The sequence below is a fragment of the Bufo bufo genome, chromosome 2 (genome assembly GCF_905171765.1).
Source record: "Bufo bufo chromosome 2, aBufBuf1.1, whole genome shotgun sequence".
NCBI lineage: Eukaryota > Metazoa > Chordata > Amphibia > Anura > Bufonidae > Bufo > Bufo bufo.
In genome coordinates, this window is record NC_053390.1 from 118,777,419 (window position 1) to 118,787,982 (window position 10,564).

The window sequence follows — 10,564 nt, forward strand, 5'->3', positions numbered from 1 at the left end:
ATACACAAGACCGTGTGCCTCCATTCTGCACCGACCTTCCGAATTGCGGACCCATTCAAGTGATACGGTGTGCACGCAGCCGGTACCCGTATATTGTGGACCCCAATACAGGCACGGCTAGGCAATGGCCGTGTGCATGACCCCTAATACTGTGTATGCGATTTCCAGTGACAAAACACTAAGGCCCGTTGCAGACGAGCGTTCCTCCCGCAGCGAGTCTGCATCACAGCACCCGGCCTGACCTCCCAGCACTGACGGGATTCACATAGCATTATATTGATTTATGATGCTATGTAACCCTTACAATTCTGGAATGTATTGGATAACACTGGCGCGCTCGTCTGCAAGAGGCCCAACTGGTTACATCTTTCGATATGTGACTGTGATGTGCCAAAATGTGATTTTAAAGTAAAGTAACTACACTTTAGAATTACTTTTGATACATCATGCCGACACGCCAAATGTTTTGACCGATAGGGGTCCTGGGCTGAGACCATGGCTGATCGCGATTCAGAAGTGCTCAGCTGAGAGCTGCTGTAGAAGAACAAGAACATGTCATCTTCAGCAGCGGGGAGAGACAGAGCTCAGTGTGAGGCCTTCTTTACCACTTTGAGAAATTGGTGGAGGTCTCAACGCTAGACACCCACCATCAAAACTTTTCATAGGTTGCTATTAGTGTTGATCAAGCACCAAAGTGCTGGGGTCGAACACCTCGGGATGCTCGGCTGCTCTACCGAGCACCCAAGCACAATAGAAGTCAATGGGAGAACCCGAGCATTAAACCAGGCACCCCCTGCTCTGAAGATGGGAGGGTGTCTGGTTCATAGGAAAAGGTCAGAAATTGATGGAAACACCACCAAAATGGTTCGGAACAGCATGGGGAGGATGTCTGGATGCATCTTGGACTCCCAGGTCGCTGCTGGGAACGATGTTGTCCGAGTAGTACGCCACTTTTACAGACTGACAATAATACGCACAAAACCGAAGATAAAATCGATTTTAGAGGAAAAATTGTTAGGAAACATTATTTCCTGTATATTTACTGGTATATAAAGTGCAAGTGCTTCCAAAAATTACAAGGAAGAGGCACTTCGATACAACCTGTATATCACATAAAGGAGGGCCTCATTTACATTGTGGTACAATTGTTCAGGTAGTGGGACTCCTACACTCATAAAGCCTATGCACTAAGTGAAAGGGCTGCCAAAAATTACAAGGAACCAGCACTCCAATACTCCATTTATTACACATAAAAGAGGGCATCAAACACCCTTGAAAAATTATGGGCAAGTGCCTGCTGCTTAGCTAACCATTGAAAAGATTATGGGCGAGGGCCTGCTGGTGAGCTGACCCTCAAAAACATTATATGCAAGGGCCTGCTAGTGAGCTGACCCTCTAAAAGATTGTAGGTGAGGGCCTGCTGGTGAGCTGACCCTCAAAAACATAATATGTGTGAGAGATGGGCTTTGTTTCTCTATGTGTATATGGCCGCAAACCATATGTATGAGAAAGTCAATAAGGGAGGGGGGAAATGGGGATTACATTGCAGTGTTCAAATCCACCTATGAACTCAGAGTTGAAGTTGCTAAAACCACTCCTATCAGTTTAAGGAGCCAATAGTCTCTTCTTAAGGAACACCCTTTTTGTGATGTCATGTCTGCTATATATGTGAATGTATTTTAAAATAAACAGGGGTCTTGCTCAGGGGGCTGAGGAAGTGCTTTCCCATGAAACCACCTAGTGTGTCTGGTCTCATTATGAAAGCTGTATGGCATGCACATACTTATACTTCGAATTGATTTGGCACCACACAAACAAGATGAGAATCGCATGAATTGCGATGACAATTTGGCGTCCCTGGGTGGGCAGACAGCTTGCGTAACTTCCGATTCAAACGCCACGAGAGAGACTTAAACAGAACCATCAGACGAGATCACATGCCGGCAAGGTAAGAAAGCTTTATTTCGTACCATTCTCCTCTGAAACTTCCGCTTTTGTGGGTTCTCAAGAGTTGAATTGGTGTTATCACAATAGAAGGGTTCAAATTATAGCTGATCTGTCCTTTAGATGAAAGAACCCATTTGAGTATTCCTTCTTTGTGTGGCTTTTCATGTGGTAGGACATGCTGCAACTAAGCGGAAGTTGTTAGACAGCTGATAGTTGCATATCCTGTGACGTAGAATTGGATCCCAGCCAGACTCTGACTAGAGTTTTTGGAAAAAGGAAAGATTGAGTTCCCCTATTCGGAAGATCTAGATTATATAGTATTGAGTTCCCCTATTCGGAAGAATCTAAATTATATAGTTTTGAGTTCCCCTAATTGGATGACTTTTAGTTTGAATTTTTTTCTGTTGTTTTATAATTTTTTTTGTAAATTCACAATTAGGAAGAATCTAGGTTAAAAATTTTGTGATTTCCCATTTAGGAAGAATCTAGATTTAAAAAAATTGTGGTTTCCCCGACTAGGAAGAATCTAGAATATTAATAAAATATTAACATATAAAATGGGTAACTCTAATGTTACAGGATATAGTGAGGAGATGTTAACAGCAGCTCGGTTGATGCAAGAAAGAAAGGAAAAGTTTCAGTTCGAAAAAAAATTTAAGCAATTTGTCAGTAGTAGAGATATCCGGTATTATCTGGAAATATGTATTATTGTGCAAGAATTCCCCCTAGAGGCTGCATATCGAAACTAAAGTTTTTGTTATTAAGTTAAAATCTTTCATGTGTGCAATTGGTATGCCAGAAACCGGTAGACTAAATGAAGGATTGTGGAAAGTGTATTGAAGGAAAAGAAAAGTGTATTGAAGAATAATAATAGGCTGGTGCAAGCTGAGTTATTTCCAATCCTATCAATCTAAGGTTACACCCATTCTTAGTCCTTATTCAGACATATTTGGGTTTCCATAAGAGAAAAGTGTAGGGATATCTGCATCATTGTATGATGTATGACATTTACCACACCCAGTAGTAACATCAATTTTGCCATGATGAATAGAATTCCCAATTCAGAGAACTTACTTATGCTGCTTTATAGAAAATTAGTTAAAATATGGAGAGTTTTCTCATGTTATTGGTGAGATTTGTAAAATCTAGTCCAATGTAGAGCTGGGGATTTAATGCATAGTGAAGATCATTGAGTCTAGGAGGAAGCATTTAGGTCATCAGTCAGTCACATTGTCTGAATATGCAATAGGACAGGACAAAGAGTGTGGAGAAAGTTTTCACTAGACTCCAGGAAAGTTGGGTGGATATGGGAGTTTGAGCTTACCTTAGATATCCATTTGAAAATCTTAAGTGGTGCGTTTATGGATGATCTTAAGGATTATCTGGAAAGGTCTAGTGTTGGCTAGGCTTGAGTGAAGTTAATTTTGTCCCTCCATGTTGTTCAAAGGGAATGGAACAAAGGCCTAAGGTGGGCGTGGTTGCCTATCAGTCCTCCCCAGGGGGGGGGGGAGAAGGAAGACTTTGTATGTACTTGCCCACTTAATCGCCTGTGGGAGGAGCTACAAATCTTCAGCCTTTCAAGGGCAACACCCATAGGGAATTAACAATCCAGAATCAAATGCTGGATCCCTATTATCTATGCAATCATTAGGATCTAATTCCATTGCCTCATAGCAAACATGTACTATGATCTCTCATGGCTAAGGGTAGTATCACATGTGTAGGAGTAGATAGTAATGCAGTTCCTACTCCACCAATTAATCACCATCTTAAGGGTGTACAAAATTAGATCCAACTACTCTGCTGTGTCTGGAGGGGGGGGGGAGGGAATAGTAGTGCTTTCTGGGAGTAGTAGTGCTTTCCCAACTCTGTTAATAAAAGGAGTAGTAGTGCTTTCTGGGAGTAGTAGTGCTTTCCCACCTCTGTAAATAAAGATAAAAAGTGCTTTCTGACAGTAGTACTGTCTCCAATTAATAACCACATTTTTGAGTTTCTGCTACATAATTTCAGGTTCTTGGAAGATGGATCATCTCGGAAAGGATATGCTGTTCCTACTTAATCTGATGTTGTCAAGAAAGAACCACTCCCTCCAGCAATGTTAGTGCAGGAGACAGAGCTGAAGACACTCGCTGAGGTTTTTAAGATGGCTGAGGGTAAGACTGCTAACATCAATATTAATCCAGGTATGCCTTCGGTATCACTCATTATTATGGTCTAATCTGGTGAAGCAGAGATTTTGTTTGATCCATGGGTAAGCCAATCAATAATGAATGCTGAGTGTATGAAAGATGTTCGATGCCTGATGCTACCTGAGAAGGTAGAGGCTAAACTATTACCTAAAGTCTACGCTAAGTGGAAGTCTGTGTGATACAGGATGGCTTAGGGCCAGTGGACTTCCAAAAAGTTTGTCTTTTTCAGATACAGGCTACAGAGGCTGAAAGGAAACATGAAAAGATGAAGTTAGAAGTAATGATTGGACTCTGGAGAGTTGGTAAGAAACTCTTCCTTCAGAAGGCACTCTACCTAAAGAGGATGGATTTAGAACATAAGCAAATCAAGAGAGAGAAGGTGTGATTGGGTTCTGTGGTGGATGGCTCCTGGCTTCAACAATGCTTCCACTAGGTTAGTTGAAGGTGAATGCTGTAATAATAATGGGAGAACTATGGGAGTTCCAGGATGCATATGCCAAGGTCATCTTACCCATTTCAAAGACTGCGGATTGACTACATTCAGAACAAAGGTGGAACAGTGTGAATATGTCTGTGTCTGTATTGATCTCTTTCCAGGATATTCAGAGATTTGGCCTGTAGCAAATGCTACATCTAAAAGATACTGACTGAGGTGAAAGTACCTACCCCTGGTGCTTTTCTCTATCCGGTACACATCTAACCGGAACATAGGCCTAAGTCCTTATGAAGAACTCTTTGGGAATGCTCCTAGATTAGGTCTCTATTTCCCTAACAGCTCTAGATTCAGCATAGTAGTTTTCCAAAATTATGTTGTCTGTTGCACAAATTAATTGTCTAATGTGTATTTCCAGGTTTAAGTTGTTTCCTAGAATCCAAACTGTATAGAAGCGATTCATTCTTTACAATCAGGAGATTGGGTAGTGGTGAAAAAAGAGACGTGCGGAAAGTCCTAGAGCTACGGTTTGAAGATCTACATCAAGTCCTGATAACCACCCCCACTGCTGTCGAATTGGAAGGAGAGCCTGATTGGGTCTAAGTGTCATATTGCAATCAAGTGCCAGGACTATAAGAGCCATAATGTTTTGTTTTATGTCGTATTGTTTGTTTCATATTGTACAAAGGGGAAATCACAGTCAAATCAAATTCCAATGGTGTTATATTATCAAGATGAGTCAGGAACAACTAAGTTGACTTTTGCAGTATAGTGGACTGTAAAACAGATGACAGATAGGACACTTGGTTTAGGTCTGATAAGTACATCTGTGTGACTGGAACAGTGTTTAGATATGACCATACCAACTGTGGATATTGGAGATGTACTAGTCTGAAGTGTTGGGGATATAAACCAGTGGAAACTACCTCAACAGTCAGTAAAGGTGAAGGCTTGTCGCAAAGAATGACTGTCCTGAAGGGAACACCACCAAACAGTTGTAAACATAATGAGTGTAATCCTCTGTTCTTGTCCATTAGAAATCCTATCCAACAGGATTCAGGGATATATGTTTTAGGACCAAGATCCCCTAGGCAAATTTAGAATGTTGGTAAGGGAGAAACCTCAAAGTTCAGTTGCATCTGTGGCTCCTACATCCTTACCTATAATTGGCATTCAATATTTTGCCAATTTTAAAATATTAAGACAAACTGGCCTTAGAGACAGGATTTATACATAGTTCAGCTGATCATTTAGCCCCATTAAAACCACTCCTCCTGAGGAAGCAGAACAGCGAAACGTACGTCGAGGAGATAGTGCCCACCTGTCCTGACTCTAACTGGTGCGATTATCACTTTATATCTTGAGCTACTCTTTCAGATACTTGTATTTGACTGGATTACCACTGATGCTGTTCAGAGAGTGTGGCATGCTGTCAGCACACTAAGATATTTTTAGAGGGTGGTTCTCTCTTTTCACTCAGTGTGCCATTTGCTCACCGCACCCCACTCCCTGGACTAGCATCGTCTCATAGATTTATTACCCTTAGAGTTATACAGTTGCAAGAAAAAGTATGTGAACCCTTTGGAATGATATGGATTTCTGCACAAATTGGTCATAAAATGTGATCTGATCTTCATCTAAGTCATAACAATAGACAATCACAGTCTGCTTAAACTAATAACACACAAAGAATTAAATGTTACCATGTTTTTATTGAACACACCATGTAAACATTCACAGTGCAGGTGGAAAAAGTATACCCTTAGATATAATAACTGGTTGAACCTCCTTTGGCAGCAATAACTTCAACCAAACGTTTCCTGTAGTTGCAGATCAGACGTGCACAACGGTCAGGAGTAATTCTTGACCATTCCTCTTTACAGAACTGTTTCAGTTCAGCAATATTCTTGGGATGTCTGGTGTGAATCGCTTTCTTGAGGTTATGCCACAGCATCTCAATTGGGTTGAGGTCAGGACTCTGACTGGGCCACTCCAGAAGGTGTATTTTCTTCTGTTTAAGCCATTCTGTTGTTGATTTACTTCTATGTTTTGGGTCGTTGTCCTGTTGCAACACCCATCTTCTGTTGAGCTTCAGCTGGTGGACAGATGGCCTTAAGTTCTCCTGCAAAATGTCTTGATAAACTTGGGAATTCATTTTTCCTTCGATGACGGCAATCTGTCCAGGCCCTGACGCAGCATAGCAGCCCCAAACCATGATGCCCCACCACCGTACTTCACAGTTGGGATGAGGTGTGGATGTTGGTGTGCTGTGCCTCTTTTTCTCCACACATAGTGTTGTGTGTTTCTTCCAAACAACTCAAATTTGGTTTCATCTGTCCACAGAATATTTTGCCAGTACTGCTGTGGAACATCCAGGTGCTCTTGTGCAAACTGTAAACGTGCAGCAATGATTTTTTTTGACAGCAGTGGCTTCCTCTGTGGTATCCTCCCATGAAATCCATTCTTGTTTAGTGTTTTACGTATCGTAGATTCGCTAACAGGGATGTTAGCATATGCCAGAGACTTTTGTAAGTCTTTAGCTGACACTCTAGGAATCTTCTTCACCTCATTGAGCAGTCTGCGCTGTGCTCTTGCAGTCCTCTTTACAGGACGGCCACTCCTAGGGAGAGTAGCAGCAGTGCTGAACTTTCTCCATTTATAGACAATTTGTCTTACCGTGGACTGATGAACAGCAAGGCTTTTGGAGATACTTTTGTAACCCTTTCCAGCATTATGTAAATCAACAATTCTTAATTGTAGGTCTTCTGAGAGCTCTTTTGTGCGAGGCATCATTCACATCAGGCAATGCTTCTTGTGAAAAGCAAACTCGGAACTGGTGTGTGTTTTTTATAGGGCAGGGCAGCTGTAACCAACACATCCAATCTCATCTCATTGATTGGGCTCCAGTTGGCTGACACCTCACTCCAATTAGCTCCTGGAGATGTCATTAGTCTAGGGCAGGGGTACTCAACTAGTTTTATTAAAGGTCCACAAACCTGGGTCTGCAGTCAGGTGAAGGTCCGAGCTGAACGCCAACAGTAAAGATGCCATGCGATCATGTGATACATGCTCGTGGGGCGCTCTGACGTTATAGTGGAGTGCCCCGGGTAAGTCCCAGAATTAGTAATGGCCACATTAGTGCCCCAGTAAGAATAATGCCCCCAGTAAGAATAATGTCCCCATTAGTGCCCCCAGTAAGAGTAATGCCCCCATTAGTGCCCCCCTTCTCTGCTTTTGCAAAAAAATAAATAAAAAATTAGCATTCACCTGGCTGCGGTGAACATTCGCTGCTGACTGCAAGCTCAGGACCGGTGCTCCAACGTGATGACGTCTTGTAGGTCCTGTCCTGAGCTTCTAGTCAGCAGGGAGTGTTTTCCACAGCGTGAGCAAATGGAGGTGGAGGTACCGTAATATATATATTTTTTTTACTAGCACAAGTAGCGGTGGAGGTAAATGCTGTACTAATGGGCGTTCCATGATGGAAGCGCTCATTAGTAAGGGTACTTTCACACTTGCAGCAGAACGGATCCGACAGGCTTCTCTCCCTGTCAGATCCATCTTGCCACTACTTCGCCGTGCCGCTGCACTGTGCCCATCGACTATAATGGGGATGGGGCAGAGCTACGGCGCAGCACGGTGAGAGGCCGCCAGACTAAAAGTACTACATGTCCGACTTTTTCGTCTGGCGGCCTCACGCCGTGCACTGCCATGCTGCGCCGTAGCTCCACTCCCGCTATAGTCAATGGGGAGTGGCAGTCCGGCGAAATAGCGGCAGGACGGATTTGACAGGGTGAACAGCCTGTCGGATCCGTCCTGCCGCAAGTGTGAAAGTACCTTAACAGTCCTTACAGGAAAATTCTGGCACCGGCAAGGGAACTAAAATACCAGCCTTGCTGGTGAACTACTGGCCGGATGGCAACCCAAGCCACAGAACAGACATATGATAGTTTTGTTCCGCATCCAATTCCCATTATTGGGGGATTGGATGCGGACCCCTTAATTACAATGGGGCCATAAGAGATGCAGACAGCACACTGTGTGCTGTCTGCATCTTTTTCCGCTCCATTGAAACTAAGGGGTCGGCATCCAATGCCCCAATAATGGGAATTGGATGCGGAACAAAACTATCATGGTTTGATGGGGCTTAATCACTTTATTTAATCAGGTTACCTAAAGAAGATGGCCCAGGAGAGATGGGAACACGACACTGACTGGAGTCCTTTCCTGCTATCAGTGACGTGTTCCCGCCTCTCAGTAGCCCTCCCTCTCCACACCCCCCTTCCTTCCCAAATGTGACATTTATTTAATTGGTGGCAGTGGTGATGTCCCTCCCCTCTCCAGCAGCACGTAAGTGTCCTTTGGAGCTTGAAGCTCCCTTATGTGCTGCCGCTGCTGTAGGGGAGGAGGGACCTGTGAGAGCACTGAGGGAGAAAGCTCCCTCCACCTGCAGGTGCCGGATGAAAGCGCTGGTGCCTGCATGTGGAGGGAGCCGTCTCTCACTGCGCCCCTGGGAAGGAGGAAGTGCGCCGGTAAGCTCCTCCTCCTGCACGTACCAGAGTGTGCAGGAGAGGAGGAGCGCTACATGTCTCACTGCGCTCAGCGCTCTGGGAGTGGGACAGGAGGAAGTGCGCCGGTAAGCTCCTCCTCCTGCACGGTACAGTGTGCAGGAGAGGAGGAGCGCTCTGAAGGATGGCCGGGGTCCGGACAACTGGCGTCCGCGGTCCGTATTTGGACCGCGGTCCGCCAGTTGAGTACCCCTGATGTATAGTAATCAGATGATAGTATCCAGGATTACATTATGATGTCACAATGTATGGTCAGCAGATAATAGTATCCAGGATTCCATTATGATGTCACAATGTATTGTCAGCTTGTAATAGTATCCAGGGTTCCATTATGATGTCACAATGGATGGTCAGCAGAAAATAGCATTCAGGATTCCATTATGATGTCACAATGTATGGTCTGCAGGTGATAGTATCCAGGATTGCATCATGATGTCACAATGTAAGGTGAGCAGATGATAGTATCCAGGATTCCATTTTGATGTCACAATGTATGGTCAGCAGGTGATAGTAGCCAGGATTCCATTATGATGTCACAATGTATGTTCATCAGATAATAGTATCCAGGATTCCATTATGATGTCACAATGCATTGTCAGCATTTAATAGTATCGAGGGTTCCATTATGATGTCACAATGGATGGTCAGCAGATAATAGTATTCAGGATTCCATTATGATGTCACAATGTATGGTGAGCAGATAATAGTATCCAGGATTCCATTATGATGTCACAATGTATTGTCAGCATATAATAGTATCCAGGGTCCTATTATGTTGTCACAATGTATGGTCAGCAGATAATAGTATCCAGGATTCCATTCTGATGTCACAATGTATAGTAATAAGATGATAGTATCAAGGATTCCATTATGATGTCACAATGTATGGTCAGCAGATGATGGTATCCAGGATTCCATTGTGATGTCACAATGTATGGTCAGTAGATAATACTATCCAGGATTCCGTTATGATGTCACAATGTATGGTAAGCAGATGATAGTATTCAGGATTCCATTATGATGTCCCAATGTATGGTCAGCAGGTGATAGTATCTAGGATTACATTATGATATCACAATGTATAGTAATCAGATGATAGTATCTAGGATTACATTATGATGTCATAATGTTTCCGGGATTCCATTATGATGTCACAATGTATGGTCTGCAGTTAATAGTATCCAGAATTCCATTATGATGTCACAATGTATTGTCAGCAGATAATATTATCCAGGGTTCCATTATGATGTCACAATGTATGGTCTTCAGATGATGGTATCTAGCATTCCATTGTGATGTCACAATGTATGGTCAGTACATAATACTATCCAGGATTCCGTTATGATGTCACAATGTATGGTAAGCAGATGATAGTATTCAGGATTCCATTATGATGTCACAATGTAAGTTGAGCAGATGATAGTATCCAG